Genomic DNA, 8230 nt, shown 5'->3' with positions numbered 1-8230 from the left:
GAGGGTTAGAGGGAGAAGGGCGGTGGGGGAGGGTTAGCATAGTTACGAACCCATACCTAATATATGGTTTGCGTACATCTCTGATGGAGGGGTACCTGCGCAGGACACATCACCCTGAACCGCAGCCTGATTGACAGGCTGTGGCCATTTCACGGCAGTGTTGGCAGGGGGGGCTGCCATTAACCATTCCTGAAAACAGGGACATGTCAACCAATGTTTTCTGGTAGTGGCAAGGCCAGGGTCTGTGTCTTCCGACTCAGATTACCTGGCATGGTTGATGGTCTCGCAGATGGTCTCTGATGCTGTGACTCAGGATGCAGCACTTGAATCTGAGATGCCTGCAGAAGGTGTCTTTTTACGCCTCCTGTGGTATTACCATATTTTCACACCGCTGCTGCATCCAAAGATGTACAGTAGCAGCAATATGAACTCCCTCCATCTCTGAATCAGGCCCAAAGATGTATGCATTTCTTTCTACACGTTAATTAGCACTAATATGCTTGATATTGTTAAAACAAGGGCTCAGTTTAAACAAACTAAATGAAATTATGAATGTACTGCTTCTCATTAATGTAGTGAATAACAGTTTGCCTTTGTATGAATTATAGATATAATTTAGGACTAATAATATTTTGCTAAAGTGTACCTTAAACATGTCACGTGAATCACTGCACATCTAGTTAAATCGTTGAAAAAGACATTTATACAGCACTTAAAATATATGATGGCAAATTGTTATGCTTATCATTCATCTGGAAGATCGTGTGAGAGAACACATTTTATTGTAATGCGAGTGACAGCATTAGTAACTATTGTTTCATGATCAACAATATTCTTTATTGCACTGAGTTTTATAGCATCATATTGCTGGTTTAAATGTGCCATCTCAAAAAAAAAATATTTAGTATATTATCTTAATTATGAGTTTTCATTTTAATGTCATCAACATAAATAAATACAGTAAATTGTTTTGATAAAGGTAGCAAGTAAGGGGTAAACACTTAATGGCTTGAATGGTGATCTTTATGGCTTCTTCCTATTATTTAAAAACGCTAATTAACTGAGGTCCTACAGCAAATGTGACTGAACCCATCACTTTACTGCTTGTTCAGGCAGTGCAAATAAAAAATAATGGAAGTTGTAATTAAATGCGCCTGGTAGCAGCTGATTCTTTGGTGCATGACAGCAAAAGTTTCATTAGGCATATAGCTCTGAATGGCTTTACAGATCAAAAGTTTTACCTTTATGAAGATAGATGATCAATTAATATACTTGAAATAAGATTATTTTAGTCAAAAATACTTTTTTTTCCATAAGGCAATCAAACAATTATAATTGAGAGCTGTAACAAAAATACCTGTAACATATCTATATATATTACCTATAGTTAAATCATGGAGGTTGAGAGAACCCCTTCTGTTAGTTGCTGGGAGGCTGGGCAGAGGGTTTCTTGTAGCCAATCCTTATGCTGGGCATACACTATGCAATTATCTGTCAGATATCTGTCCAATCTGGCTGGCTGGAATGAAAACCTGGTGATGTATGGGAGCAAATGACAGTCGATCATATGGTCTTAAACACTGAAAACCGGACAAAAAACAATTGTTCAAATTGGTTAAATTCGTGTGTTTTAACCAATTACCAATTTGTCTGAACGACCATTTTTGTCTGTTTTCCAGTGCTTGTGAGCAAATGATGTATGCCATTTGCTCCCATACATTACCAGGTTTTCATTCCAACCAGTCAGATTGGACAGATATCTGACATAATTAACTCATAGTAAGAGCAACCCTGTGCTGACCAGGGCCAGATTAACTATGGAACAGTTGAGACTACAGTTCTGGGCATCAACAAAGAAAAATAGGCCCATCAATATGAGAGTTTAATGATTATTAGCTCCCCAACAGGCCAATGTTTTAAAATTGTATTTCTATTTTCCTCACAAAGTTATTAATTGTATTACTTTGACATGTTATTGAGCACTGGTCACAGATCCTCCACTTCTCTCATTATGAGGTAGATGTACTAAGCCTTGGAGAGACATAAAGTACCAATCATCTTCTAACTATCATTTTTGAAACACAGGGTCTATTTACTAAGCCTTGGATGGAGATAAAGTGAACAGAGATAAGGTACAAGCCAATCAGATACTAACTGTCATTTTTCAAACACAGCCTATGACATGGCAGTTAGGAGCTGATTGGCTGGTACTTTATCTCAGTTCACTTTATCTCCATTCAAGGCTTTGTAAATAGACACCAGTAGTGGTGGATTTTACCTAGGAACTGCGGGCTGCAGCCCCCCACTAAAATCCTCCACTTCAGTGATACAGTGCAGTCTGTGACTGCATTGGCTACAATGTCACTGGAGGTGGCTTCTCAATGGAAGCGCCGCCTGCCAGTCACGCACAGGACAGGCAGCCCCTGTGCACAGCTGGGGGGGTTAGAGCGGGGCTCAGGAGACCTGCGAGTCGCGGGTAATAGACGTGATGAATGTGCATGCGCACGCCGGTCATTCGCACACAGGCTGGTCATGTGCACGCGCTCAGTATAAAAAGCTGAGCCACAACCCCCTTGCTAGATTTTACCTCAGCGTGATGGAGGACACAGTGTCTGTATCTGTCACAGACACACTGCTGGTGTCCCCATCCATCAGTAAAAGAGATAACCTGGATGAGGCTGCTAGTGGTTCTTCCTCAGGTGAGGAAGTAATATATAAAAGAAGAAAGTCAATGAACCCTGTCAGGTCGGAGGGCAGTAGGGACACCTGTGAAGAGGGGGAGATTAGTCAGGCTGCAGAGACTCCTTCCCCTCCTGTATATTCTCACAGAGTGATAAGAAAATGCTCCTATAGAAACATATTGACCGTGTTTCTTCAAGAGATGCCTGGTCAGGAGAAAACATCTCTTTCCCAGGTATTCCCCTTAGCTGGAATACCTCTAATGTCCACAGCAGAACTCTCTCTCCTGCCCATGGCCAGCACATATTTCTTGCCCCAGACCACACAGCACACTCATAAGGGGCTAGTCACCACCACACACCGCCCCTGACTCACTTACATAGGGATGCTAGCTAACCTCCAGTAGATTGGGAGTCAGAGGAGGTAAATAGGACTAGTGCGTCCTCTCACAGAGGCGAGTAACGTGATTTACAAATGGCCTGGGTAGCATTAGCCGGTAGAATGCCCCCGTCCAAAATTCATTCCTTTCACTGGGCCCTGAGCTAGTGGTCCTAGGTAGGCTTTAGAATAGCTCTCATTAAGGAAGGCGAGATGGTTCTCTGCAACCATACTGGCATTCCTAACTTTCCCACTCTGTTTGCCCCAGAAATTGATCTGGCACTTAGGTCACTCATTGGGGATAAGACCCACAGTGATTCTACAGATTAACTACTGTACTTAGAAAATTTCAGCTTAAAGTTTCCGATGCGGCTGGTCCTCTGTTATTTGTCCTAGATAAGGAAGAAAAAGAAGGGGTCTCAGGGGGCTCCCTAGATTCCCTGGTAGATTCCAAGATGGCCCTCTTAAAAGCTATATGCAGGGCTACCCTAATGATTGGCCAGACTTTTGATTTCATATCCAATTCCCGTAGAACTTGCTGGCTGGTTAGTGCAGGTCTGACTAATTTAACCCCCAGGCCACTAGACATTCCTAACTTAACAGATTCTGACCTTTTTGGCCCTGACTTCATAGATGAAGTGAAAGTCCGCTATAAAGCCCATAAGTCATTCACAGACCTGAAGGGCCCCCAGTCTTCCAAATGGCCCTTTCATCAGGAGGGTCATTCAGTGGGAGCCAGCAGTTCGACCCAAGACTCCCAGAGGAGGATTCTCCTAGATACGGATCATGAGAGGCACAGGATTGAGCAATGCATACTCCTCCAGGAAAGACAGAGGGTATGGTAAGTCAGTTGCCTTTGCTTCCTCCTGCTTTTCTTTCCAAACAATAGTTTCCTGGAGACAGATCACCACCGAGAGGTGGTTGCTAAGGATTGTGGAGAAAGGTTTGTCCCTCCCACTTTTCCATTTTCCACGTCAGGTTTATCCCTGCTCAAAAAATGCCAGTCCTTTATTAGATGGGGTCCTATTCCTTGCCTTCAGCAGGGCAAAATAGAGTTGGCAGATCCTTCCAAGAAAGGCTGGATCAGTCACCTGTTTCCCATCAAAATACAGGATGGTTCATACAGAACAGTTTTAAATGTCAAAACCCTAAACCAGTATATAAAACCTTAGTATTATCATATTGAGGGCTTAGCGGATGTACCCTTCCTGCTAGCCAAGAACAATTTTTGTATCAAAATAAACCTCAAAGAGGCCTTTCACAAAATTCAAATGCATCCAAATCACAGGAGGCTTTTAAGATTCTTTTGTAATGGTGCCCTCTATCAGTGGACAGGCAGCCTTCACACTCCTCATGAAGGTAGTAGTTTACACACCTCCATCAGATGGGAGTCCGCTGTATAATCTACATGGACGATCTCCTGGTGGCCCACTTGGACCAGGACTCCCTTATACTCCACAGGGAGCTTATACTGTCGCTCCTACGGAATTTAGGGTTTACCATAAATCTGGACAAATCCGCATTAATGCCTTCAGAGTCAATCATATTTCTGGGATTCTTGATAGATACCCCTTCTTTATCAATAGCAGTTACCCCAGAAAAGTGGAGGTATATTCAAAACTTGGCATCTCAAACCCCTGAACACCAATTCTCAATTAGGGATTTAGACAAAGTTATTGGCAAAATGAGAGCCTTAGATCTAGGTTTTCTCCATGCTCCTCTGGTATGCAGGCACTCTCAGAACCTTCTCTCAGCTCTCCTTTGACCGGGCTGGGATTGAAGGGACAAAATCCTCCTAGATCCCATAGTTTGCAGAGAGATCCGCAGCTGGACAGCCCTTCCCCTACTCTCTCCCAGACTTCTGCTTCCTCCTCCACCGGACATAGTCATCACGTCAGACACATCTCTTTCAGGCTGGGGAGCATATACAAAACTCACAGCAGGGGAACGTGGTCTGCTCAAGAGTCGACAGCTCATATCAATCTCTTGGAATTGAGGGCTGCCAAGTTAGTTCTTTCTGCACTAATCTCTCCAAATTCCTGGGAGATATTGGTCCAGCTCTGCCTGCAAAACAGGACCAGAGTTTCTTATCTCTGCCAAGAGTCAATAGACATCTGGAACTGGGTGGTGAAGTGATCCATACTCCTATGCGCAAAGTTCCAGGAGAGCTAAATGAGTTAGCAGATTCCTTATCCAGGAAAAAAAACTCACACTGGATCATGCAATTCTGAAACCAGAGGTTTTTCTCAACTTTGTGAAGACCTTTGGACAACCCCAGGTGGACCTGTTAGCAACTCTGTCAAACACTCAGGTTCCAACCTTTGCCTCCAGAATCTGGACACAAGGTGCCATGCACATGGATGCAATGTCCTTCCCATGGACAGACCTTACTTTTCCTTATGCCTTTCCCCCTCCTGCATTGCTACTGAAGGTCCTCCACAAGATCAAAGTGAACAGGGTATCGCAACTCATTCTAGTATACCCAGTCTGGCTCTACAGAGTTTGGATCCCTTTGATTACCCCTCTATGCAAAGGTCCCAAACTTCCCCTAGGCATGTCCAGACTGCTTCCAGGGGACTCCAGACCTCCTACAGGATCTTCCCCATTGCATGTGGATAGTGACATCACTCAGTTGTTGACCTCTACGGACCTCTCGGCTTCATCTATGGCCTTGATAAATGCATCTCTTAGACCCAGAACAAGGTCCAGATACCAATCCATAATTGATGAGTTTATGGCCTGGTGGGCTGCTCAGGCTCCCTTTCCAAGCCTAACATAGCCCTAGATTTCCTGGCTACTAAGTGCGAGTCGGGCCTCGCTTCTGCCATCATACGTTCTTATGGCTCGGCACTGGCTCTCCTTATTCCAAGCCTCACAGAAAATAAACTATACCTTACACTACTTAAAGGTATTTTCTTGTTCAGACCTACGTGTCCACGTTACTCTACCAAGTGGGACATTAATCCCTTTCTAAATTTTCTTTTATTCCTTCTACGGCTGACATCTATAATCTTTCAAGATAGCTGGCTTCACTAATAGCTCTGGCATTTGCAGCCGGAGGAGCCGAACTTTCTTTAATACACACATCCGAACCCACTGGGTTTCCAAATTGTTTTGAGAGGATACACAAAGACCAGTTCCATTCAGTCCCCTCTGGTGGAGTTTGATCTACTCAGAGACCATTTTGACCCAGATCTTTGCATAGTTGACTGCTTATCTACCTACCTAACACTCACAACCCCACTGAGAGACAACATTTCTAACCTCTTTATCACTTGCCATAAAGCCTTTTGTCCCGCCATACCTTCCACAATTAGAGGTTGGACAGTTTCTGCTATGCAGAGTTCAGGGATAGACAACTCTCACTTCACTGTTCACTCCCTTCTTGGGGCTGCCATCACATCGGCAGTGGCTAAGGGCTTGCCACTACAGTCCATAATGTGAGCTGCTTGTTGGTCTTCCACATGTACCTTCGTTAAACACTATTGGAGGTCTTCCAATACGCAAAGGATAGAATTCCTTAGAGCAACCACCAGGTATGTGGTAATCTACCCACCAGCTGTTGCTAGGTGGCAAGCCTCCTGATGAACAAACACTAGTTTGCAGGACTCTATGACTCTTTTGTTCTAAGGAATAGGATTGCCACCTAGCAACAGCACCCACATAACCTACCCTATACCTTGCTAGGTCTGCTGGCTTTAAGCTCTAATGTCAGTTATTAGTTATATCTGACCTCTCCTTTACTTTCAGGCACTCCACAGGTCCAGAAGAAGGAGCAGCAGTCACAGCTACCTAAGGATCAGAAGTAGTTTTATCCTTATCTTCTACAGTCTATGCAAGTTCGCAGGAGTTTAAGACTATGTTCCAGTTTCAAGGCAACAGGATAAATGATTACATGCATTTTAAAAAAAAGACACTTTAGTGTTTGCTAAGAAGTATCACTATCTTCATAGCTCCTATCTGTCTATACTTAATATACGAAGAAGCAACACAGATGCTAAATGAGACGCTTTTACCATCCCTGCTATGGAGAACTATTATCTATATTAAAAATACTAATTACACGTATTAAAAGTACAATTAAAAGTACTAATAGCAGATTGTGTTCACACGTGAAGCTGCTGCTTTCTGAATATGCACTTCATTCAGAATAAAATAAACACAAAATAGAAGTATTCCTACAACCACACTGTGCACTAAAAAACAAATCAGTATTATACTGAAAATCCCTTAATATATGAATTATATAGGTCATAGTGTGCAAGTAGATAGCCTGGACTGAATGATAACAGCCAGGTTGGAAATATCTATCTCTATGACTGCCAGTCTCTTTTAATATTTTTGTATCTAGGAAAACCATGCAGTAAATGTATCAAATTTGAAGAAGAGATACATAGATTTTTTGAAACACACACAGTGACTAAACTAAAAACTTACAAATTGAGACAGCACACAGCCTTGGTTTTAAACAACTCTTTATTCACTTATAAAATTTCATTTCTTTATCATTCTGTATTTCTTTTGATTTTTAGATTATATTTCGCTAGATGACCTTATTTAAGGGCATACAATTCTTATATTATAATATATCCTTCATATAATAAATAGAGTAGGATTTGAGTACTCTTAATACATATAGACCAAAAGATATTGGTCCTTTTAAGGCATACCTAATAAAGATTTTTTTAATATGCAAATATAATTCTGAGGATGTGAGTGCACCTGATGAAACTGATTATCTTTCTTCCCAAAAATGTTTGTCAACATAGGAGATCATTCTTCCACCAATCCCAGTAGCTTTCCTTATTACCTTATACTGCAGTTTGCTGGTTTCTAGTAAACGTATTGTTTCTGCATCAACATAGTCTCCAGTCTCCTTTGTTCTTAGGTTTCTGGAATTAGGGTGATTTCACCCTTCCGAACCTCTCTCTTGTTCTAGTCGAGATTGCCATCTGTAAGCTTCCATAAAACTTAGCAAGTGGAGCGTTGCTCTGCCTTTATACTGAGTGCATGCACGTGCCTAGCGAACGTGTGCCTGACCGCGCATGCATGTGAAACAATGTTCATGTTATCGATTAATTTTGCATTCTCCACCATGTGTTGCAAGATCAGGTTAGGGTTGCCGTCTTCTAGGGTAAATGACAGTACCTTGCATTCAGCAGTCAAGTAACCT

At 42.4% G+C, this 8230-nt stretch overlaps 1 pseudogene; it reads left to right on the top strand.

Moving 5' to 3' along the window:
• Positions 1 to 2596: 2596 nt before the first annotated feature.
• LOC148524843 (uncharacterized) lies at positions 2597 to 3902 on the top strand (annotated as a pseudogene).
• Positions 3903 to 8230: the final 4328 nt, after the last annotated feature.

This window comes from Taudactylus pleione, unplaced genomic scaffold (genome assembly GCF_031769625.1).
Source record: "Taudactylus pleione unplaced genomic scaffold, aTauple2 ptg000116l, whole genome shotgun sequence".
Taxonomy (NCBI): Eukaryota; Metazoa; Chordata; class Amphibia; order Anura; family Myobatrachidae; genus Taudactylus; species Taudactylus pleione.
This window is presented reverse-complemented; position numbering and strand designations above follow the sequence as displayed.